Source organism: Dermochelys coriacea, chromosome 2, assembly GCF_009764565.3.
Source record: "Dermochelys coriacea isolate rDerCor1 chromosome 2, rDerCor1.pri.v4, whole genome shotgun sequence".
NCBI classification, from domain to species: Eukaryota; Metazoa; Chordata; order Testudines; family Dermochelyidae; genus Dermochelys; species Dermochelys coriacea.
In genome coordinates this window covers 117,115,223-117,141,111 of record NC_050069.1, presented here as the reverse complement: position 1 = coordinate 117,141,111, position 25,889 = coordinate 117,115,223, and the positions used below count along the sequence as shown (strand labels likewise).

The window sequence follows — 25,889 nt, the reverse complement described above, 5'->3', positions numbered from 1 at the left end:
TTTTGACCAGTTGTACCCTTCAACAACATCACCATCTACCCTTGACATAACATTCTGATTGTCAACAGTGCCTGGAAGGAGTATTTTGACAGGTCGTGGAAGTTGTATAATAAGTCATTAGAGAGTATGACATCGTTTTGTAAGTCTGATCCATTTCTCAGACACCTGCTTAAGTACTACTTGTAATACCTATTCTCCAAGCATCCCCATTTGGTGTTAGATTCAGGAAAATATTAAAAATCAGTAATTCTGTTTTGAACTAAACAAATACTTATTTTTAAATTTTATTGAAAAAATAAAGATGCCAGCAGATTGAAATTATATTGCCAGTCTCATTTCTCTCTCTTTGCTGCTGCTGTTCAAGATTACTGCATGCTTTTCAGTTTTTCACCTGCTGTGGCTGATGCCTGCTTAACATAAAGTGCTTCCCGGCACAATGCACACTGAATGCATCACTGGAATTAGGGGTACGATAGTAGAAACCTGACCCAAATGACACTCAAGTGAATCCTTTCATAGTAAAATCTGTCACAGGAAGTTTCTTGAGGTTTGCAGTTTTCCTTTGATATTTGTCTCCTGTCTTCTCATGTACCTTCCTGAGACACAGCAATACTCTTAAAGATAAACATATCCAGTATAAAATACACAATAAGTAAACCTATGATCACTTAGGTGTATTCCCTCCAGGGTAGATTAGTGCCATTTGCTTCTTTTTGGCCTTTCCTTGAAGTTGGCAGGAGCTGCTGTGATTGCAGAATATGACTGCTCTCATGTTTTAATATAGGTGCATTCAAATCAGTCATGTCCGATCTCAAGTGCAGATGTTCTCAGGGTCTCATTTATAATATATTCAGCCCTTAATATCTTAATAAAAATATTTGCAGGACCATCTTTGTTCTTATGTCCTATCAAGGCACCTGAGATCAAATGATGCATGCTTGCTACCTATCCTAAAATTAATATGGATCAAGCCGATGCTAGGGCTTTTTAGTGGCAGGGACTTCACTGCAGAATTCACCTCTAAGATGTCTATCAGAGTTCATCTGTAGCTATTTCCAGGATTCACTACGTATTTTTCTTCAGCTCAGTTTATTCCATCTACATTCTGCACAGCATAGGAGGGAGTTACACTGGGAGTTGTACAAAAAAATAATAAAAGTGATACAAACACCCACTTGCCTAGTTATGGCCTTTGTCACAGCCTTCTCCTTATAACTGAAACCATCATAATAGTGATTTTGGGTTCTCACTAGAGAGTCATTTAATATTTGTTTACAGTGCCAAACTCCTACTAGGTCTGTACAAATTACGGGACAAAGAGTTGTCTTCCTGACAGTAGCTTGTTATTGGAGGCAGCGCTATTATCTCACTCATACCTAGAGCTGTTTGAAATTTTCTTTTCATTTCCCATAGAGAAACACTAGGTTTTTCAATGAAAACTGATGTGTTTTAAAATACCAAACCATTTCCTAAAGTATTTAACTCACTCAAAAAAACCTGAATCTAATTTTTACCCCCAACTGAAAGTGCTTACCAATAAAAGCTATTAGTCTCTTGGCTTTCATTTAACCCCTTCTTTCTCCCCCTCCCCCAAAGATTTTGGTCAAAATGAAAGATTCCTACAAAAAAATTATTTTAATCAAAAAGTCATTTTTAATATTTTGATGAAAAAATTTGATCAGCTCTACTCATAGCTGCTTAGAGCTACAAAGCAACAGCCAGGGATATTATTTTTAATAGTTAAAACAATAGGCTAAGGCCAAGCAGACAACAAATGGATGAAAATCAGGCATCATAACTATGGCTTCAATTTTCAACTGCACCCAATAAATACCATTTGTGGCTTTCTGATTCTGGGGAGGGCCACAGTTATTCCTTCAAAAGCATATTCACCAGCTGGTAAGTGCCAAACAGCACTCTAGCCATGCCTCCAGTATGCACCCTACAGTTAAGATTGCAGGGGTTAAGGAAACTGCCTGCGCCAGCTCTATCTGGAGACATACAGGAGGAATCCCCAGTTAGGGATCCCCAGCTGCTTTCATGGGTTGTAGGAGGAGATGGTTCAGGATTGAGAATTATGGGTAGGATTTTCTAAAGCAATAGTAAACCTCCCATTAACATCAATGAGAGCAAAGTTAGGCCAATGCTGGCTGCTTTTGAATATTCTACCCTACCTTTCCTTAATACAGAAGGAAAATCTGCAGAACAATAATTGCTTGCTTGGTTGTCATGATCTAAAACTCAACTGTATAAAAAATACTCTCCCTCAGACCTCACAAATCTTTTTCATTTCATCTCAACAGATGATCGTTGGACAAAGAACAATTGTCTTTACTTTACCAAGGGTTATCAGGGAGGAGATGAACCCCCCCCCCACACACACACCATCCTTCTGCTCCCCATAGTAAACTGAAGCATACCTCCTCCATTCAAAAATCGATTTTCAAATAAATTGAGATACCCTTTTGTTCTGCTGCTAAGAGCCTGAGTTCATCAGTTAACCCAAGTGTGTATATAGATTCCTGGGGAACACTGTGTGTATTTTTCATATGAGAATTAATAGTTTTAAATCATGTAAATATTGTTGGAGTATAAAATTTTTGAGGTCCACACATCTACCTAAAAAGGCCTTTAAGATTAATGGGTTTTTATTATGTTAAAAGGTGAAATAAATATGTCATAGTGCTTACTTTCAATCATATAATAGAAAATGTTGACATGAGGAAAAATATTCAAAGTATCCTAAGAACCAAATCTAAGAACCAAAGATGATTAGTACTCAGAATTGCTCTGCTGTCCTTGATACAATCCTGCATTAGAGATGAACCTGAGTTGTTTTACCCAAGACACAGCTGTCTCCAGTTACTAGCCAAATACCTTCCTTCCCATGGTACAGGTATGTAAAAAATGGGGACAATAATTAAGAATGACTAAACTGGTTCATTCAAGTCTATACTTGAAAGATTTCCACCCTGATTTCTAGAACAAGCAAATTCCGATAAGTTTCAGATAAACATATGGGGTCAAATGGAATCACGCTTTGGAAGTTAGTTGAGTTACACCAGGGATGAATTTGGCCTGTGAACTTTAGGCTGCTTATTTGAACCTATGCAGACCTCTGAGCCTTTCTGATGTTCACCCATTGCTAGGAGAAAAACTATTTTAACACCCCTTCTGAATGTGTGGTCTCTCAAAGTCATTGTGTATCTTAAAGCAACATCTTGGCATTAGCTAATATAACGTCATCCTCAGAAGATGAAATTTTTAGGGGAAGTTCTTGCAGGAATTTTGGTGTTCCATATTGAAGTCACCATTTCAGAGGTAGGTCAAATCACTTTTTAATTTTTTAGAATTCCTTTTAATGATATTTTGACATAATAAACCAAATTCAACTCATCCTGAAGAATAAGTTACCAACAGAAAGGATATGGAACTCTTCATACATTATAATGGTTTAATCCAGCAACAAATGTTAACCATGTTACAGTAGTTGCCGAAAAAAAAAAAAGCCTTTGTCAATAGTCACCACACAGTGGTTTCTGAGACACTGCATTATTTCTGTAACCCAGATGCCATTAGTGGATAACTAATGGCAAAAGCTGACATTTTAAAGATAACCAGTGTATGTCAATATCTGCTGATGACACACCAAAAGTTCTGAAGCTCTCTCTTTGTACTATAGTATCCACACTTACTATAGTGCATTTTCCATTTGCCTTGTGGTGGAGAAATAGGATGTATTCTTGTCGTTCTTTCATTAATCCAGCCAAACCCACATGTCATCATGTTCTAAAACAGGGGAAACACAACACTTCAGAATTAATTCTGCTTTTTAAAGTTCCAGTAAAATTATTCAGCTTTATTATAGTTCCCTTTACCCACAGTTTTTCACCCTTTCTGTCTTCACTGAATCCCGAGCCTTTTGTCTACCATAACTGAACAGCAGTGTGAAACATAAAAAGCACACACAAAAATGTGTAACACAGTTTTCTAAATTAAAAGTTTAGAGTGACAATTCTAGATGGGGAAAATGGCTTTATAGGTTCTTCTCTATATTTAATTTGTTCAAAGAAAGAGTTCAGCCATCTGACTTTTCCTAACAATCCATTATACATTGTATTTTATTTCTGTTTTCATTTCAGGCAGCTGGCTAATGGATCTGACATCCTAGAAAATATAGGATTTTCCCCTGATAGGTAGCTCAGTTTTTCTGGGATAATGCTTTCCCACTTATATTGAATCACCTTTGACATTTCATTTGCAGTACTTATGTTGACAGTAAATAATGCTACTGAGGATAGTAAGCATCCAAATAAACCCAAACTTTTGAGGGAGATTGTGATTGGTTAAGATCCAATTTTGCATCTGGTCCCTGTAATGGGGTTGAATCACAATCCCATCCCTCAAACTTTAGTAGAATGATGCCAGAGATTAATTTGACCTAATTAGCCTGATCCAACTTCCATAGAGGCTAATGGGTGTCTTTCCAGTGATTTTAATGGAACTTGAACTGGGTCCTATTTAGGTGGAAAAGAAAGAGGATGATTAATTTTGTTTCATTAAGGGTCAGATTGCGACCTCCTCATTTGCACTGGTGAGCTGTTACTTATCCAAGGAGTTCCATTGAAGTCAGTCAGGGTTAGGGTGACCAGATAGTGTGAAAAATCGGGACAGGAGTGGGGGATAATAGGCACCTATAAGACAAAGCCCTGAATATTGGGACTGTCCCTATAAAATTGAGACATCCTAGCGAGGGTATGTTTATACAGCAACTAAACACCCGCAGCTGGCTTGTACCAGCCAACACAGGCTGCAGAGCTGTTTCATTGCTGCGTAGATTCTGGAGCCTAAACTATAAGATCCTGCAAGGTGGGAAGATCCAGAGCCTGGGCTGCAGCCAGAGCCCGGAAGTCTACACTGCAGTTAAACAGCTCCGCAGCCTCAGCCCCGTAAGCCCGTCAGCTGGCACGAGCCAATCGTGGGTTTTTCTTTGCTGCATAGACATACCCTGAGATTACTTCATGCTCACCAGTAAAAATAAAGGGTCAGGATCCAGCCCTGTATCTATTAAATCCTCTATTTGTATATATACAGAAATACATATAAACATATAGAAACACATAGTAGAGTCTAGCTAACTTACACTAATGCCTGCAATTTGGGTACCTCCATTTTTATGTTCCCCGTTTAAGATGCGATAAAAGGGCCCGACGTTCAGAAAATACTAAGCACTCACTCTTTGTAAATCAGCCATCATCCCAATGTGTGCAAAAAGTCACTAGTGACTTTTGAAAATGTAGGCATCAGTGTTCTAGAACATGAAGGGAGTTGTTGGCTTTGGAATTCCCTGATTATCCAAAGCTTTGGGTGTTCCCTTGAGACTTAGTATTAACAAGGTGCTGTGGTAGCTCTGGCAGCATTTACCCAGCTGAACAACTAAAAATATCATGGGTGGAATTCTGTGTTGCCCCTGGAAGAGGCACAGCACAGAATTCAATGCCTGGGGGGTAGCACAAAGGTAAATTTAAACTAGCCCTGTGAATCCTGGGTTGCTCAGGCTACTAGAGAAGTCCATGGTGTAACTGAAACAGCCCAGAGGGAGGAGCTGTGTAAGTTACAGCAGTCTCCCTAGGTGCCCTATGGACCACAGCATTGCTTGACCCTACACTCTAAAATTTTTATCAATGACATGGAAGAAGACAAAACTGTCACTGGTAAAGTTTGCAAATGACACAAAAATTGGAGGAGTGGGAAGTAATAAAGAGGACAGGTCACTGATCCAGAGCAATCTGGATTGTTGAGTATACTGGGCACAAGCAAACAACATGCATTTTAATATGGCTAAATGTGAATATATATGTGTAGGAACAAAGAATATAGGCCACCCTTACAGGATGGGGGAATAAGTGGGGGAAAAAGATTTGGGTATCATGGTAGATAATCAGCTGAACATGAACTCGCAGTGTGACACTATGGCCAAAAGAGCTAATTATAGAATATCAGGGTTGGAAGGGATCTCAGGAGGTCATCTAGTTCAACTGCCGGCTCAAAGCAGGACCAACCCCAACTAAGTCATCCCAGCCAGGGCTTTGCCAAGCCGGGCCTGAAAATCTCTAAGGATGGAGATTCCACCAACTCTAGGTAACCTATTCCAGTGCTTCACCACCCTCATAGTGACATAGTTTTTCCTAACAGCCAACTTAAACCTCCACCATTGCAACTTGAGACCATTACTCCTTGTTTATCATCTGCTACCACTGAGAACAGCCTAGATCCATCCTCTTTGAAACCTCCTTTCAGGTAGTTGAAAGCAGCAATCAATTCCCCCTCATTCTTCTCTTCTGCAGACTAAATAATCCCAGTTCCCTCAGCCTCCTCATAAGTATGTGCTCCAACCCCCATAATTTTTGTTGCTCTCGCTGGACTCTTTCCAATTTTTTCACATCCTTCTTGTAGTGTGGGGCCCAAACTGGATACAGTACTCCAAATGAGGCCTCACCAATGCCAAATAGAGGGGAAATTATCACATCCCTCAAGCTGTTGACAGTGCTCCTATTTATACAGCCCAAAATGTTGTTAGCCTTCTTGGCAACAATGGCACACTGTTGATGCATATCCAGCTTCTCATCTACGGTAACCCCTAGGTCCTTTTTTGCAGAACTGCTGTCTGGCCACTTGGTCCCTAGTCTGTAGCTGTGCACGGGATTCTTCCGTCCTAAGTGCAGGACTCTGCACTTGTCCTTGTTGAACCTCATCAGATTTCTTATGGCCCAATCCTCTAATTTGTCTAGGTCCCTCTTTATCCTATCCCTATCCTCCAGTGTATCTACCACTCCTCCTAGTGTAGTGTCATCTGCAAACTTGCTGAGGGTGCAATCCACACCATCCTCCAGACCATTAATGAATATATTGAACAAAACCGGCCTCAGGACCGACCCTTGGGGCATTCCACTTGATACCGGCTGCCAACTAGACATGGAGCCATTGATCACTACCCGTTGAGCTCGATGATCTAGCCAACTTTCTATCCACTTTATAGTCAATTCATCCAGCCCATACTTCTTTAACTTGCTGGCAAGAATACTGTGGGATACCATATCAAAAGCTTTGCTAAAATCAAGGAATAACATGTCCACTGCTTTCCCCTAATCCACAGAGCCAGTTATCTCATCATAGAAGGCAATTAGGTTAGTCAGGCATGACTTGCCCTTGGTGAATCCATGCTGACTGTTCCTGATCACTTTCCTCTCCTCAAAGTGCTTCAAAATTGATTCCTTGAGGACCTGCTCCATGATTTTTCCAGGGACTGAGGTGAGGCTGACTGGCCTGTAGTTCCCTGGATCCTCCTTCTTCCCTTTTTAAAAGATGGGCATGCATTAGCCTTTTTCCAGTCATCTGGGACCTCTCCTGATCACCACGAGTTTATGCCATCCTGGGATGCATAAATAGGAGAATTTCGAACAGGAGCAGAAAGGTTATTTTATCTCTGTATTTGGCACTAGGGAGGTTGTTGATGGAAAATTTTATCTGGATCTGGTGTCTACAATTCAAGAAAGATGTTGATAAATCGGAGAAGATTCAGAGAAGAGCTAGGAGATGATTAAAGGATTAGAAAAAATGCATTATAGTGATAAATTAAATAGATTGAGCACTTTGAGTTTAACAAAGAGAAAGTTAAGGGTGACTTGATTACAGTCTAAAGTATTTTCATTGGCAACAAATATTTAATAATGGGCTCTTCAATCTAGCAGAAGGAGGTATGACATGATCCAATGGCTAGAAGTTGAAGCTAGACAAATTTAGACTGAGAAAAAGGTGGGTTTTTGTTTGTTTGTTTGTTGTTTGTTTGTTTTGTTTTAACACCAGCGAGAGTAATTAATCACAGGAACAATTTACCAAGGGTTGCAGTGGATTCTCCATCACCAAACAATTTTTAAATCAGGACTGGATGTTTTCCTAAAAGATCTGCTCTAGGAATTGTTTTGAGGAAGTTCTGTGCCTTGTGCTATATAGGAGGTCAGACTAGATGATTACAAGGGTCCCTTATGGCCTTGGAATCTATGAATCTCCACAGTATTGCATGTTGCAGGCCCATCCCTGGGCACAGATCTTCCTGCCCCTAACCCTCCCCCAGCACGCCCCTTACAACAGTACTTCTCAGGGAATTTTCCACCTTTTTGTGCTGAGGGAATCCTTTCTGTCTGGATACAAGGCTTTTAGGGCTCCTTTCCATCACTCGAGCCCTTTTACACAGTGTCCAGAGGCTGGAGCAAGGCGTGACTATCTTACCGTATAAATTGGAAAGCTTATGTGCCTTGGTGTAAGAGGGCTGGTCAGAGGTTCACTGTGAGTAAAAATGGTAAACATTTCAGAGGGTATATAAATAAATAAATAAATAGAGATTTTCTCCCTTTTACCACCCCTCCGCACTAACCTCTAATAAGCCTCCCCAAAAACTTGCATGATCCTTTTTTCTTTTGTAAACCTGCTCACCAAGCAAATTTTTCAAACGTCTTCTAATAGCTCAACTGTTCATATACTATATATGGAAGCAATTATGTTAACACACATGATTCATAGCATATATGTTTTCACATAGCCTATATGTTGACATAACTATTTATTCCATATGGGATTTCAAATTCCAAAAACAGTCTAAGCATTTGAAAAAGATTAACATAAGAATAGGAAAAACACATGTTCATGCACTTCAGTTTGCATAATGATTCACACACACAAATAGAGGAAAATCACCAAATAGAGTCAAATGGGTCTGTGTAAAACATTTTGAAAGGAAACCTCTTGAGACAAAGACGTAACTATTCAAGTTGGTAAGTTTAATATTGCTAGGTAGACATGCGTGGCAGGGAAAAAGATGTGCTGTTCATATTTAAAATTAATATAGCTTGAGGTGGAATTATCAGTCTAGACACAACAGGCCAGATGCCTAGCTGGTGTAAACTGGCATAGCTCCATAGAGTTATATCATTTTACACCAGCTGAGGATCTAGCCCAAATGTTTTATATTGCCTTATGCAACTTTTTCATTCAAAAAAAGCAAAATAAGCTGTTTACCTTAGTTGATCAAGAAAAGGAACTATGAACAACTTTGATAAAGCTCCAGGAAACTAAAGCTGTTCTATATACCTTGCATAGACTCTGGTATATACGAGTTCACTTGTCCTTATCCAGTATTCCACAGAAGAACAAACAAACAAAAAAGTTAACTTCTCTACTTAACCAAACAACTTTTTTTTTATGGTGATGTGTTTAGAAACACAATTTCAACATTTCCCAGAACTTTAAAACCACATACATGGCATTTAGTAACAGAGCTTTTTAAAGTTTAATCTTCCTCTGGTTGGAAATGACATGGATTACTGTAAACTATTTAGGTTAACCCTAAAATAAAGAATCATTTACCAAACTTCCCATGTTAACAAGATTGATCTATACTTGCAAACAAACAAAGGAAAGGCTGTTGTATGTCAAAACTGATCCATTATTGTGGTTTACCAAAATGTCTGTGTCATCTTTATTCCCTAGTGATAATATATACTGCTTGCAATTAATATACATTTGGAATTATTGTTCAAGTACAGTCTCAGGTAAACAAAGTGACCAGTAAACTAGATCATTTATATTTGCAGCTGCTACTAATAGTATCTTCAGATACACTATATTATCTTTAACATAATATTTTTTATTATTATTATTTGCCACCAACTTTCCTTATAATATGCTAAATATAAGAGTTATTGCATGTCCCAACTAATGATGGGCAAACCATAACGGTTTTTGTAGCTCTGGATATTTAACTAAAACTGATCTTTGACTTTACAATAAGTAGAGTGATTGAATACCAGACAAAAATATTTGCTGAATAATCTATTTAACAAAAATTGCAGTTATCTGATGACTAGTTTATTCAATTACAAGTATTTTAACAGCTCTAGCAATTAGTCGAGAAATCTTAGGAGAATAGGTTTTTTCGTGAAAGATCTGTTTTTTCCATGCTGGAAAGTTATATGTCACCATCATACTAGTATCTGAGCACCTCACAAACATTAATACTTTTATCCTCACAACACCCCTTTGAGGTGCGGGAAGAGTATATTATTATTTAATTTTAGCAGACGAGGAATTTGTGGCACACAGACTGAGTAACTTGCCCAAGATAAAACTGGAAGTCTGTGGTGGAGCCAGGAACTGAACCACAATAAACTGAGTCCCAGCCCAAAGTCCTAACAAGAAAAACAGCCCTTTGTCCCTTTGAGTTATAATCAATCTTTCAGTCCTTTCTCATTCCCAGTGAATGCTTCATGTCATTGACATTTCTAAAACAGACAGAGCCACAAGCCATCTACATAGTAGATGGTCATTGTATCTGCACTAACGCTTCCTTCTAGGCCATGTTGGTAGAGGCTCCCCTACCTGCATGAGGCAGCACCCTATCCATTCTTCTCTTTGGAGGGGAACCAGTGCAAATTAATGATGATTTCTGTGACACACTGTACCTCAAAGTAGCACCCTGTCACCCCCCATACTCAACACTGGCAGTGGTATTTCATACAAAGCATGCTTTGCAACGTATTATATGAAAGGTCATGATATGCTGAAACTTCATTGTTCTATCAAAAATATGTATACCATTACTGTGTATGATGTTATGAAATTTTACTATATGGTTATTGAAATCGGTGTGAGTTTGGGAGATGCCCACTGCTAGCTTTCCAGTGACAACAAAGGTGGTGACAAGTATCAGAGGAGTAGCCGTGTTAGTTTGTATCCTCAAAAACAATGAGGAGTCTGGGTGGCACCTTAAAGACTAACAGATTTATATGGGCATACGCTTTCTTAGGTAAAGAACCCACTTCTTCACATGGTGACCTATACCAGGGTGGGCATAAAACCACCCTTGACAAGTAGGGGAATTGTGAACCAGAGATTTACAATTTTATAAGAGACAGTTGCACAAGCACCACACAATGGGGACTGCTCTACTCTGTGACTCAGCAAGGCCCACCAGAACATGCCTGGGCCAATATCGTTCCAAGGACATGGATTGAGAGTATAAAATAAGGCACAGCAGCATCGTAAGACCACCTGTCTCTTCCCCACCTACACTGAAGGCAAGAAGATTGCTGGGAAGACAAAGACTTTGAACTGAGGAAACTGGTCCCAGGCTGTGAAGGAAATTCACCCTGTCTATTAAGAACTGTAATCTACCTGCAACATCCAGTGGGATGAGAAAAACTGTTTGACTCAAATCTTGCTTAGTCTAAAAGTTTAGGATTTGAAATGCACGTTTACTTTTAATTTTCCTAGTAACTATCCCTGACCTTTATGCCTAACACATATGATCACTTAAAATCTATCTTTCTGTAGTTAATAAACTAATTTTAATGTTTTATCCTTACTGGTGAGTTTGTCTAAAGTGCTTGGGAAATCTATTCAGATTACAAAGGCTAGTGCATGTCCACTTTCCCTTAACGAAGTAGTGAACTAATTAATGAGCTTGCACTGTTCAAGAGAAGGTCTTTAGAAGTGTAAGATGGTATCTTTCTGGGGTGCAAGGCTGTGGGCTTGGGAGATTTGCTGGTGTTTCCTTGTGTATGGTTCATGAATGGTTTGGAGGGCATGCAACTTAGCTGGGTGTGCCTCTGCACACTGTGGCTGAGTGATAACAGCACCTGGAGAGATTTGCTACTTGTCACTGGCAAAGCATTGTGAGACAGCCCAGATTGGAGAGTTAAGGGGGCACAGCGGTCCCACAGCTACAAGTTATACCCTGGGAATCCTGTCACAACTTCCTCTTACCATGGATTTAAAGAGGGCTGATGCTAAAAAGAGGAGCCATTTTCCTGGTTCTCTTCTCTTGTCAAAACTCCACACAACCCCCCACCCCCAGAGTGGGGGGATTGCAGGAGCCATAAAAATATTACCCCTTGCGCTGCCCCCTTCCATTACTCCCCCAAGTGTCATCCTCCTCATCTGGTACCTTCCTGCTATACAAGCAGAAGGTAACGCTGGAACTTAAACTGCTTGAAACATCACATCGATAACAATATGGATATATCATGTATTATGGAGTGTGGGGGGCTTTATTTTAAATGAAGATTCTTAACACATGTGAATTGTAAAACCTTTGATTAATTTTCAAACTGCGAAACAAACACCACAGTGTAAAATGAAAAAAAAGAAATGAAATATTTCCAAATCAAATTGTCACTCTGGTATCTCCAGATTGCCCTTCCTCCCCACTCCCAATTAACAGAGACGATAAAAGTTCATTTCCCAGGAGGTCTGCTATCATCCTGATGCCTGGAATGTAATTTTGCAGGCTATAGTATCATCTGAAGTGGAGGGGGAGGAGGAGTCCTTATTTTGACTTTGGCGGTGACTATACATTTACTCTCAATTTCTGCAACCAGAATTTTCATCTGTGAAGAATTCATAGTCTTTTTTATTCTATGGCTTACAAAGGCTTACAATTTTGTGAAATGTAGTATACAGATTTAATAGGCTTGTAGTCTTGTCTAATACCATAGTAACAAATAAATGCAACAGAGAATTGCTGACACAATAGAAAACTGCTAGTTCAATACAAATGGGTCCCTGTAAAGAAATCTGATGTAATTTCTCTATACAACTTGACTACAGCTTTCAGCTCGGCTTGCTATAAATAGGCTGCATAGCATTAGCAAAAGAAAAATCTTACTGTTACCTCTTTGGTAGGTTATAGAACAGCGCCGCTCAAACAGGCTGGATCAGGGGAAATAGTGCTATAGGGGCTTTGAACTTCAGAATCTTCCCAGCTGTGCCAATATGCCACAGGTACCCAACAACAGTCTCTATCTTGCATGCCTTACATAGGGGGGCGTGAATCAGCATTCATGTTGCACACCCTGTCAGTGCCCAGTCCAGGTCGGGGAAGTGAATGATCTAACCAGGAGACCAAATTCAGTGATGAATCCTGGTTACGTGCCGCTGGAGGCACATTTCTCATATGCTAAGAAGATGCCTTACACAGCTAAAAACTCCCATTGAGACCAGTGCATTAAACAGTGCAAGATAAGGTTCAGGGTGAAGACATGAAAATGGATTTGTGAGGTAATAAAATAATACTACTGAGCATTTTGTAGGTAGATGACAATGTTTCTGTATGCATAATGCGTTCAGCTTAGATTGAATTTTGCAATTCTAATATTTAGGATTATTTTTTCTAATAGTTTTAACTTAATATGATCTCTGCCAAGTTAGCAAGTAGTTGACAAATTGTTATAGATTATATGAAAACATAGATCACCAGTATTAAAACATAGATCACCTAGAATAAAAATGAAGAGCATACCACCTAGGACTGTCCTGAAGATCATGGCTACCTTTGATAACAATGGTAATACAGGTTTCAGAGTAGCAGCCATGTTAGTCTGTATCAGCAAAAAGAGCAGGAGTATGGATTTCCACTCCATACGGCTAAATGGTAATACATACAGTGACTTCTCTCAATATCACTTTTCACTCTCCCCTTTCTATCTATGTACATCCATCCATCATTTCATTAATCTCAATTTTCCATTATTCTCATATCACCATACTTCTCTTCTGATATATCACACTTACCTTGTATGATTCATTTAACATATCCCTGGCAACCGTGGACTTCATTGTTATCAGTGTTCTATCTATCATGGCTACTCAGAACTTCACAGCAACAGGAAGGGGAGTGGGGGGGAGAGAAAGAGAGAGAGAGAAAATATTCATATTCTCCTGCCAAAAGCACAGACTTCTGCTACAGAAGATGGCAGACTACCTTCATTCGCTTTTATTTAGCAGTACACAATTTATGAGTACAGCTGGTCAGGAAGCGTTTTTTCTGTCCCATGAAAACTCTTTAGATTTTAAAAAAAATCCCACCGTGGAATTGGGACAAAAAGCTGGGATCTCGAATTTTCATGAAGCTAAACTCCAAGAAGAGTTTGGGCCAATCAAAAAATGTTATTTTGATTTTGATCATTTTTATTTTTTAAATTTCTTTTTCCTATGATTAGTTTACATTTTGAAATTAAAAGTCATTTCAAACCAGAAAACAATAATTTTTCATTTCAGGAACATTGAAACAAAATTATTTTAACAATTTTGAAACTTTATTTTCCCCAAAGAACATTCAATCAGGAGAGTCATCAAAACCAACCCTTTTCTATGAACAGTTTTGACAAATTGCATTTTTGATGAAGAATGTTTCTTGAGAAAATTCCTGACCACAATTTAGCAAAGAGCAATAATATACCCATACACACTACTGAGTTTATTCCAGGTGTTTTGTTTATATTTAATTTTAAAAGGTAATATAATTGTGCTCATAAACAGAGCCCTCTCATTTCATTATAGAATGACTATTTTGAGCCATTTGAGCAGATGAAATGGAACCAGAATAAAAGAAATTTGCTTTTAGCAGATATATTTACTTTGGGGAGAGAGGAGCTGTCTGAAAAGGATTACAGTCATCCCCAGTTGGTGAAAGCGGGCATAACTCAAATCACTTCAATGGAGCTACAACCATTTATATTTGCGGAGGATCTGGTCCAAACTCCAGATCTTCCCTAAATGAAAGATTAAACTTTTAGATGTGGCACTGCACATCAAGAACAAGAATTAGGGTTACTAAATGTTGAAAAAAAAATTAAAATCTGAATTTACCTCCGTACAGTTAACATACATTAATATGTCATGTGAGGAAGGGAAGGAGCACATGGACCTGGCAATGGGTTTTAATAGTCCAAGTGGGTATAGATAGTGTCCAGGGGTTAACTCAAGGACACATTCTATTTATTGGATTGCACACATGCTTAGAATTTAGACAGACACTTTGAAAAATCTAAATAAATACATTTTATGAATAATACCAAGCAGGCACCAAATATTTACACTAGCCATTTGCTTTATGGACATGAATGAACAATTGGTGCAAACAATGTACTCAATGACTGAACCCTTAAAATGTTCTTCACAGAGATGCCAGTGATTGCTTCCAATGGCACGGACCAAATGGCCTGATCATCACATGAGCTGAAAACCCACAACTTCCATTGACTCTAAGAAGAACTGGAAGAGCTCAGTACTTTTGACCGTTAGGCCAGCTACTTTCTAAGGCTAAACCGATTCCCTACTGCATCCATGGGAACTCTCTACACATGAGTGGGTGTGTGCATTAAGCAGAAACTACGACCCGGGACTCACCCCTTTACATGTCTGGCAGCAAGAAGCAGGAGGCTGTGTCACACCTGTAATCACAAGGTTTAGAGGAGCACACACTGAATCCTACCTCTCAGTGTTCCCTCAGGCATTGTCTGTATATGCACCTGCACATCTCACAGAAGTTAGGCCACAGACTAGACATTTAATGAAACCTGGCAAAATGGAATCAAAAACCTGATGAACTTGCAAAATGAGGTAGAAAGCATCTGAGTTGCTTTGTCAGGGAGTTTCCTAAGTTTACTCTACTCTGATTCTGAGTCACTGCTTTAGTGAGAGCTCAAGGCATATACTTTTCACTGGACACATGGGCTCTCACAAAAAAACCCATGTTCCAATGCCTAGAGGTCGCTATCTCAAAAAGCTTTTAAAAGATTAAATCTGGCATTTTAGTTTGTTATGAAATTAATCATTATGTGAAAATGTTAACAATTTGTGCTTGCATATTTTCAATGTTGTACTAGGACATATTTAGTTAAGATGTAGTGAATAGAGTGGCTATTGATCAGAAGATATAGGCTTAATAATACACTTCCTTCAAAGATGGCAAACTCCAGGAGAGTCATGGAAATAAACGTGCTCCAGAATAAAATGCTTAGCCAAAGGCAACTTACAGCCAGCTTTCCGTGCCATTCGCAACCTCAGCGAACAAGAGGTAGTCACTACAAATGGCATCCTGAATGACAGCCAAGGCCATCCATGTAAATCGGACGATGACATCCTCTCACGCTGGGTGGGAACATTATCACAGTGTCCTGAACCATCCTCCAGCTGCCGCTTGTTCAGAATAAGCAGTCACTGCAGTTTCGGATTGGGACATTTGTACTGATTCACCAACACTGGATGAAGTGAAGTGTATCATCTCTAAACTGAAAAACAGATGTGCAGCCAATGCTGATGGCATCCCCTCAGAGCTACTAAAATGTGCTATTGATCCTGTAGCTGTAGCAGACTCACTTCTGGCCATCTTTCATCTGGTGTGGAGAACTGGAACCCTGCCCACCACCTGGAAGGATGGTATTGTGATCTCACCCTATAAGGGCAAGGGACCGCACAGTGAATGTAACAGCTACTGGCCGATCACCCTGCTCTCTGTTCCAAGGAAGGTGTTTGCGCATGTTTTGCTGGCATGCCTGGAGCCTTTGCTACATCGGAAGCATCGTCCCTAACAGTCAGGCTTTATGAGGAACAGGTCCACATTAGATGCCATTATGGTGCTTTGCTTGTTGTAAGAGATACATTGCAAGTTCAGGAAGCTCCTGCACATAATGTGTGTTGATCTTAAGGCTGCATTTGATTCAGTAGACCGTGTCGTATTATGGAAGGCTTTAAAGGGTGTAGGTGTCCCTACCACTCTGCTGGACTGGTTAGAGAGCTGCATAATGAAACCACTGCCCTTGTTTGTCTGGGGAACCAGATGTCCGCACCTTTTAAATCAGTATCTGGTTTTAGGCAGGGTTGCATTCTGGCCCCTGCACTCTTTTGTTGGGCAATGGATTTCATAATGCAGCATTCCATCAGGTCTATAGCCATTGAGATCGGTGATCTCTTGCTCACAGAGCTTGACTACGCTGATGACGTTCTTTTAGTACAGAGCCCCGACAGGTTTCGTGAGGCACTCCAGCATATGTGGGAGGAGGAGCTAAGATCGGTCTCCATGTTTCATGGTCAAAAGACATAACTGCAAAATCTAGGATCAGGTCCACCTGTGACTCCAATCTTTTTGAACAATGAAACCGTCAAACCAGTTTCCAGCTTTTGCTATCTGGGTTCTATACTTACCAGCTGTTCCAATTCTCACACGGAGATTCTCCATCGGATTGGCATTGCAGAATCTGCCATGCCATTATATCTTACAATGAATATGAAATCAACATCATCTTAGTATGACAACCAAGTTCAGGATTAATTTGAGTTGTATCCTTCCCATACTGTTCTATGGCTGCGAAACATGGACACTACACCGCTCAGACTGGACAAAGCTGGAGGCTTTCCACACAAAATATCAATGTCATATAGGGCATAAAGTGGAATGATTTCTTCTGTAATGAAGATGTTTATGGTCATTTGGGTCTACAGACTACTGGGGTCATTGTCCGCAGATGGCGTCTTAAGCTTTTCGGACATATTGTAAGGATGCACAAGACGTTCCAGTGAACGCTAGTCTCGGGTGGTTTGTAACATCCGGGATAAAATTCCACCAATCAAGGGGTGGAGGCAGACCCCCTATTACATGGGTTCATCAAGTCTGTTCCGATGTTGGACTCTCAGGCCATCAAGTCTTCGCAATTGCTCAGGAACGGACCAAATGGTGAACGATTGCTATGGCCGACTGTCTAGCTAAGCACTGAAGAAGAGAATAAAATGCACTTCAAGAGTGGCTCCTGTAGATCCATCTGTACAGAAGCACAGACATCTGTTTTTGCTGCTGGCAAGATGGCCATGGCAGAAATCACATTTTAAAAAAAATGGTATGGAATGATTAAAATAATTATATTTTTAAACTTGGAACTCAGAAAAATTCAACTGTTTTTAGCTCAGCAAAGCTTCTTTAAAAATGCTCTAGAGGATTCTTTTCATAACTAGGTCATTATGTTTTTCTTCAGTATCTCCTCATTAACGAACTCTCTGAAGTTTCTTTCTTTTCATGCTGAATATGTTGATCTGAATAAATACATCTTTACAGATGTAATCCAAACTCCAGAGCAGATACTACAGTAATACACAGAGGAACTGTTGTCCTCACCATGGACAAAATTCAGATGGCTAGTGTAGGACTCAATGCTTAACCTACTTAAGCCCTGTGCACAGAGGAGAATTTCACCTCAAGTGAATAATCTTTACTAAACAGAAATCTAGAACCAGTAAGAAATAGAATAAATATAAAAACTAGGTTGAGCCAAAAGTCTTGCACAAAACTTTTCCATGGGAAAAGACCAATTTTGGTAGAATATTCCATAAAGAACATCTAACTGAAATGTTTCATTTGAGGTCAATATTAATCTCTGTGTCTGAGACTCCCCAGTCAGATTACATCTCCCATGATGCTCTGCAGTCCCTCTTTGTTGATAGGCCACCATGGTGCATCATAGGACTCCCAAACTCGTGTTTCCAAATAGAAATATTTTGAACTTTTGTTCCACAAAAAGGTTCAATATTTCAACACTTTTTCCTCGCAGTTTGCAATGAAAAATGTTGATATAATCACACTTTCCATCAGATGGAGAGTCCATTTTTATCAATTCTAATAAAAATTAACTAAAAAATGTAAAGAAGTCATTAATTAGTCCACACAACCAACAGACATGAGATCAAGTTCAATTGTTACTAATGGGAACCTATTTTATGTGGATATCTGTTAAAATAAATAGTTAATGTATCTATTTTGTTTTTAATAGCCAGAGCAATACTGAGGGTAGGGTAGAGAGAGAGAGACTTTGAACTGGTATTAGATGCCCAGAAGTGCTCTGATGATAGAATATACAGATACTCTCATAGGCAACTGCTACACCTCCTTTATAGCAGCATAGCACACACACTGCCCTCTTCTTACTTGGACTCCACCAATCAGATTGGAAAGGAGTAGGGCAGTGGCTTCCACAGATCTGGTGAGTCAAACAAGAATTATGATTTTTTTCCCATGTAGACTTGTGTATATGAAGGAAGAGAGTGGGCCTGCTTGCATTATCTTCCTTTCCTGCTCATCCCAACAGAGCCAACTACTCTCTGACCATATGTTGCTGATCATAATTTTAATGTATTTGTGAAACTTTAGCCAAAATGTCCTTAACATTTTGGCCTTCCCCACACATATCTGCCGAAAGAGCTCTTTCCATCCTTGATTCTGTCTAAAGTAGTTTACCATGTAGTATGCTCAGTGATGTGACTTAACCAGCTTCCTAGAATGAATGATATTGTTATTGCTGTCCTTGATGATCTGTTCTCTGCCCCATGGTAGCGGCAGTTGTTTTGCAGAAATGAGAAGTTACCTTTGTCCCCTGAAAGGCTTCCCTTTTGGAACTGATGTGTTACTGAGAATATGATTAAAGAATTTGAGACAAGACTTTCCAAGGCAACTAATGCTTTTGGGTGCCTCAATCCTTGGGATGCCCAGAGATATCATAAAGGGCCCTGTTTTTTTCCAGGGAAGATACTCAGCATTTTCTGAGAATCGGATCTCTTTGGGTAGGTCTTTGCTGCAATTAGAGGTGTGACTGCAGCACAGAGAGAGACCTCACCCAGCTAGATTAAAGAAGATAAGAACAGCCATTCCAACAGTCCATCTAGCCCAGTATCCTGTCTTCAAACAGTGGCCAATGCCAAGTGCTTCAGAGGGAATGAACAGAATGGGCAATAATCCAGTGATCCACCACATCATCCACTCCCAGCTTCTGGCAAACAGAGGCTAAGAACACTCAGTGTTTGTTGTTGCATCCCTGACCATCCTGGTGAATAGTCATTGATGGACATATCCTCCATGAATGTATCTAGGCTTTTTTGAACCCTGTTATAGTTTGCCTCACAACATTCCCTGCAATGAGTTGATTGCGTGTTGTGTGAAGAAGTACTGTCTTTTGTTTGTTTTAAACCTGCTGCCTATTAATTTCATTGGGTGACCCCTAGTTCTTGTGTACTGTGAAGGGGTAATAATGCTTCCCTATTCACTTTCTCCACACCAGTCAAGATTTTATAGACTTCTATCATATCTCCTCTGAGTTGTCTCTTTTCCAAGCTGAAAAGTTCCAATCTTTTTAATCTCTGTTCCATACACCAAATCATGTTTTGTTGCCCTGCTCTGAATCTTTTCCATTTCCAATATATTTTGTTTGAGATGGGCAGATCAGATCTGCATGCAGTATTCAAGCTGTAGGCGTACCATGGATTGATATAAAGGCAATATAATATTTTCTGTTTTATTATCTATCCCCCTTTTCTAATGGTTCCTAACATTGTTAGCTTTCTTTTGGCTGCCACTGCACATTGAGTGGATGTTTTCAGAGAACTACCCACAAAGATTGTGGAGTCACTTTCTTGAATGGTAACAGGTAATTTAGATCCCACCATCATTTTGCATGTATAGTTGGGTTTATGTTTTCCAATGTGCATTACTTTGCATTTATCAATATTGAATTTCATCTGCCATTTTTGCCCAGTCACCCAGTTTTATAAGATCCCTCTGTAACTCATCGTAGTCTGTTCTGGATTTAACTATCATGCATAATTTTGTATTATCTGCAATTTTTGCCACCGCTGTTTACTCTTTTTCCAGATCATTTATAAATATGTTAACCAGTGCTGGTCCCAGTACAGGCCCCTGGGGGACACCACTATTTGCCTTTCTCCATTCTGAAAACTGATCATTTATTCCTACCCTTCATTTCCTACCTTTTCACTAGTTACAGATCTGTGAAAGGATCTTCCCTCTTATCCAATGACAGCTTACTTTGCTTAAGAGCCTTTGATGAGGGATCTTGTCAAGCTTTCTGAAAATCTAAGTACACTATATCTACTGGATTGCCCTTGGCCACATGTTTATTGACCCCCTTAAAGTATTCTAATAATAGAATAATAGATTTTAAGGTCAGAATGGACCATTATGATCATCTAGTCTGACTTCCTGCAAACACAGGCTACAGTATCTCACCCACCCACTCCTGTAACAAACCCCTAACTTATGTCTGAGCTATTGAAGTCCTCAAATCATGGTTTAAAGACTTCAAGGTGCAGAGAATCCTCCAGCAAGTGACCCGCGCCCCACGCTGCAGAGGAAGATGAAAAACCCCCATGGCCTTTGCCGATCTGCCCTGGAGGAAAATTCCTTCCTGACCTCAAATATGGAGGTCAGCTAAACCCTGAGCATGTGGGCAAGACTCACCAACCAGATACCCAGGAAAGAATTCTCTGTAGTAACTCAGATCCCACCCCATCTAACATCCCATCACAGGCCATTGGGCATATCTACCACTAATAGTCAAAGATCAATTAATTGACAAAATTAGACTATCCCAGCATATCATCTCCTCCATAAATTTATCAAGCTTAGTCTTGAAGCCAGATATGTTTTTTTCCCCCACTGCTTCCCTTGGAAGATTGTTCCAGAACTTCACTCCTCCGAGGGTTAGAAACCTTCATCTAATTTCAAGTCTAATAGATTGATGAGGCACGATTTCCCTTTACAAAAGCTGTGTAGACTCTTCCCCAACAAATTGTGATCATCTATGTGTCTGATAATTCTGGTCTTACAGCAGTTTCAACCAATTTGCCTGGTACTGAAGTTAGGCTTACTGGCCTGTAATTCCTGGGATCGCCTCTGCAGCCTTTTTTACAAATTGGCATCACATTAGCTCTCCTCCAGTCATCTGGTACAGAAGCTGATTTAAATGATAGGTTACAGACCACAGTTAATTCTGTAATTTCACATTTGTGTTCCTTCAGAACTCTTGGGTGAATGCCATCTGGTCCTGGTGTCTTATTACAGTTTAATTTAAAGGTGGTTTTGGAACAAACTGATAATGACACCTCAATCTGGGACACCTAAAAAGAGTGACTCAACTGTCGGAATCTCCCTTACATCCTTCACATTGAAGACTAATGCACAGAATTCATTTAGTTTCTACACAATGGTCTTATCATCCTCGAGTGCTCCTTTAGCATCTCAGTTGTTCAGTGACCCCACTGGTTGTTTATCAGGCTTCCTGCTTCTGATGTACTTGAAACAATTTTTGTTGTTCATTTTTAAGTCTTTGACTAGTTGCTCTTCAAATTCTTTTTTGGTCTGCCTAATTGTATTTTTACACTTGACTTAGCAGAGTTTATGCACCTTTCTATTTTCCTCCGTGCGATTTAACTTCCAATATTAAAAGATGCCTTTTTGCCTGTAACTGCTTTTTTACTTTGTTGTTTAGCCATGCTGGCACTTCTTTGGTCCTCTTACTATGTTTTTTAATTTGGGGAATACTTTTAATTTAAGTCTCTATTGTGGGGGGTTTTAAAAGTTTTCATGCAACTTGAAGACATTTCACTTTTGGGTCTGTACCTTTTAATTTCTGTTTAACTAGCTTCCTCATTTTGTGGAGTTTCCTTTTCCGAAGTTAAATGCTATGATGGTGGGCTTCTTTGGTATTCCTCCCAACAGGGATGTTAATTATATTATGGTTGCTACTACCAAGCAGTTCAGCTATATTCACCTCTTAGACCAGACCCTGTGCTCCACTTATGACTAAAGCAAGAACTGTCCCATCTCGTATGGGTTGCAGGACCAGCTGTTCCAAGAAGCAGTCATTTATGGTGTCTAGAAACTTTATCTCTGCATCCTGTCCTGACATGTACCCAGTCAGTATGGAGATAGTTGAAATCCCCCATTATTATTGAGTTTTCCATTTTTATAGCCTCTCTAATCTTCCTGAGCATTTCACAGTCATAACTACCATCTGGGTCAGGGGTCAGTAGTATATCCCTACTGCTAGATTCTTATTATTCAAGCATACAATGTCTATCCAGAGAGATTCTATGGTACAGTTTAGTTCATGTAAGATTTGTACTATATTGATTCTATGCTTTCTTTCACATGTAGTGCCACTCCCCCACCAGCACAACCTATTCTGTCACTCCTATATCTTTTATACGCTGGTATTACCGTGTCCCATTGATTATAATCATTCCACCAAGTTTCTGTGATGCCTATTAATAGTCTTATTTAATGCCATGCACTCAAGTTCACCCATCTTAGTATTTAGACTTCTGTGCCTCCTGCACCTTCATCTAATTCTCAGGCCCTAGCGATTGAGATGAGTCATGCTCCACTTTAGCCTTTTTCAGCAGCAGCAGTGGCAGCAGCAGGCCTATGTTACCGGGCACCTGCAGGCTTGTTAAGCCTCACTGCCTGATATCTTCACCCATTATTCTGAGATTGCTTGACTGACAGGAGCCGAGCAGTGTTTCACCCTGTGGGGCTCCTGACATGTACTGTGTCTGTCAACACTTCCTATCACTCTCTGCTTATGCAGACGTTTTTTTCCTGATGTATTCATCACTAGGCTGCAGACACCTAGTTAATCCATTTAGAACCTATCAGCTCTGTTCATCGGCTCATAAACCTATTACCTCGGAGGCGCTGTGCTCAGGGACACAGGTGCCAGACCGGTGTACAAAACCCAATTGAGTTATGTAGCAGGCTGTGAGGGCCTCAGATTCATGATTCTGCCTGCATGGGGAATTGCACACGTTATGTGGCAGCAGCCACTTTATTAAATATCGATTTAAATCACAGCCTTTAATCAAATCTGATAGAAGACCTTTTTCACCTCCTGTCTCTCCTTCCCATCCCTTCCTCTGCTCCCCCACGCTCTCCAGTAGGTCTGCCTGATGACAGTGGAGCTCAGGAATGAATAGTTAGCAAGTAGTTCAACAGCAAACCCTTATCAACAGTAATGAGGCATTTGTGATAATCGAGTGATGAAATGTAAATGGGCAGTAATGAGCACAATTACATCCACTGGGGAACCATCAAAGCAGCTTCTTTCCTCACAGATAGATGAGCTCTTTCACTATCCTTGCCCAGTGCTGACTTCACTGTGAGAACGGTGGAGAGTCAGAGACTGGGGTGGGAGAGAGAAAGAGAGATGGCAAACAGAGAAAGTACCTAACAGAACAAGCTTGCTGACAGCAGTCAGGTAAAAGCCAGACTCTGCTTTAATCCTACCTTTGATGGTTATCCTACTCCCAATTCCCTTCCCCTTTCTTTGCTCACTCACAGTCCTTAGGGATGATTTGATTTGCTGCAATGTTTGAAAACTGCCTCATTGTGCTAACAAGATTAAGTTGAGCCTATGTCTGTTTGATACACTGAGAATGTGCAGGGAGACTAGAACTGGCTTTCAGCTGGAACTGGAGCCAAGAAATGGGACAGTTGCCAGGGAACAGGCCCAATGACTGCTTATATCATCTCTGCAGACAAGGAATTAGCAGGGAGAAATACAGAAATGTTCATGAAACAGGGCAAGTCAGCACTTCAGTAATCTCGCAGGTAAATGTGTTTCGTGTGTGTGTGTGGGGGGGGGAATCTGAGATTGTGTATTAGGAAATAGTTACACTGAACCTGCATAATTTAGTGTGGCTTTTTAATTTAACCTCAATCAAAACTATGACTAAACAAATCTAGAGACAAGCAAAGGATCTAGAGCAAAAAAAATATTTTCTGTGCCCTACTTCTATAACATTACATTATGTATAGTGCAGACAGCAGCATACTTGATTCTTTCTGTCCTTGTCTCACGGGATCTAATGTACTGGCCAGACTAACTGTAGGTATCCTTATTTCCTTGTTCAACAGATTGATATTTGTCATGGGATTTAATTTGCAACATGACCAGTTAAAAACAAAGCTCATGAATCTTGATTGTGTCATACTGTCTGAGTGGTTCATGACCATGAGTGCCAACCTCAGGGAAGACCATCAAGAAGCAGGGAAAAATCCCCAAACTGGTGGTATGTTCTATAATTAGATCTCACCAACTCAGTATGAACTCCTAAAGCACTATAATAGTCTTACCATGGAGTCACAGACAGTCCTTTGGGCATTCCAGTCTATCTTGCTACCCAGGAAAGCTGGATTTAGTGATACTTGGTTGGTTTACACCAAAAATCACAGAAGATAGAGGTTGCTGCCAGTCCCAAGAGACTAGTCACTTACCCCAGGTCAATTTGTACCTCAGATTTCTCACCAAAGACAACGCATGCAGCCAATCCTAAAATATAAGGATATGTTAACCAGGAAAATAAATGAGTTATTACAAGGACAAAGTAAGCAAACTTATACAGAATTTAGGTTTCAGAGTAGCAGCCGTGTTAGTCTGTATTCGCAAAAAGAAAAGGAGTACTTGTGGCACCTTAGAGACTAACAAATTTATTAGAGCATAAGCTTTCGTGAGCTACAGCTCACTTCATCGGAATGCATCCGATGAAGTGAGCTGTAGCTCACGAAAGCTTATGCTCTAATAATTTGTTAGTCTCTAAGGTGCCACAAGTACTCCTTTTCTTTATACAGAATTTAGTTATGGTTTTACAGAGTTGCAATAATCTGTCAGCTTTGAATGTCTTTGTGGACTAACCCAGGTTGATCCTGGAGATGTCTGCTTCTCTTCCATACCTATGTCCCTGCCAGAATCCAACAGAAATTTAAAAAAAAAAAAAAAATGGAAAAATGTTGTCAGCTTTCTTTCTTTCTTTTTCAGAATTCAAGCTGATGGGATGAGCCCTTTGGCACAAAGCCTCTTCATGGGTGTGCACAAGCAATTAGCAGAATCTTTGTATTGTGATGTATCACAATGGCCCATTTAGTTTTGATAGCCCTTCCTGATGGGCGTTAGGTAATATCTTCCATAGGAAGAAAAGGAGTACCGGTGGCACCTTAGAGACTAATCTCTAAGGTGCCACCGGTACTCCTTTCTTTTTGCGAATACAGACTAACACGGCTGCTACTCTGAAATCTTCCATAGGGATTCAGCACTCTGCACTAGGTATCTGAAAGAAGGGAAGGTCTGGAAATTAATGGCTCAGAAAGCAAAGGGCTTGGAGACAGAAGAAAAAATAGAGCTTAAAGAAGAACTAGAAAAGTGACAGAACTGAAATAC

The 25,889-nt window shown here is 39.9% G+C and overlaps 1 long non-coding RNA gene across 1 annotated transcript; it reads left to right on the top strand.

The window, feature by feature from the left end:
* LOC122458476 lies at positions 1–20,812 on the top strand. The gene is made up of 3 exons (XR_006278534.1): positions 1–12; positions 1,084–1,087; positions 20,661–20,812. It is a non-coding gene; the product is annotated as an uncharacterized LOC122458476 (long non-coding RNA).
* Positions 20,813–25,889: the final 5,077 nt, after the last annotated feature.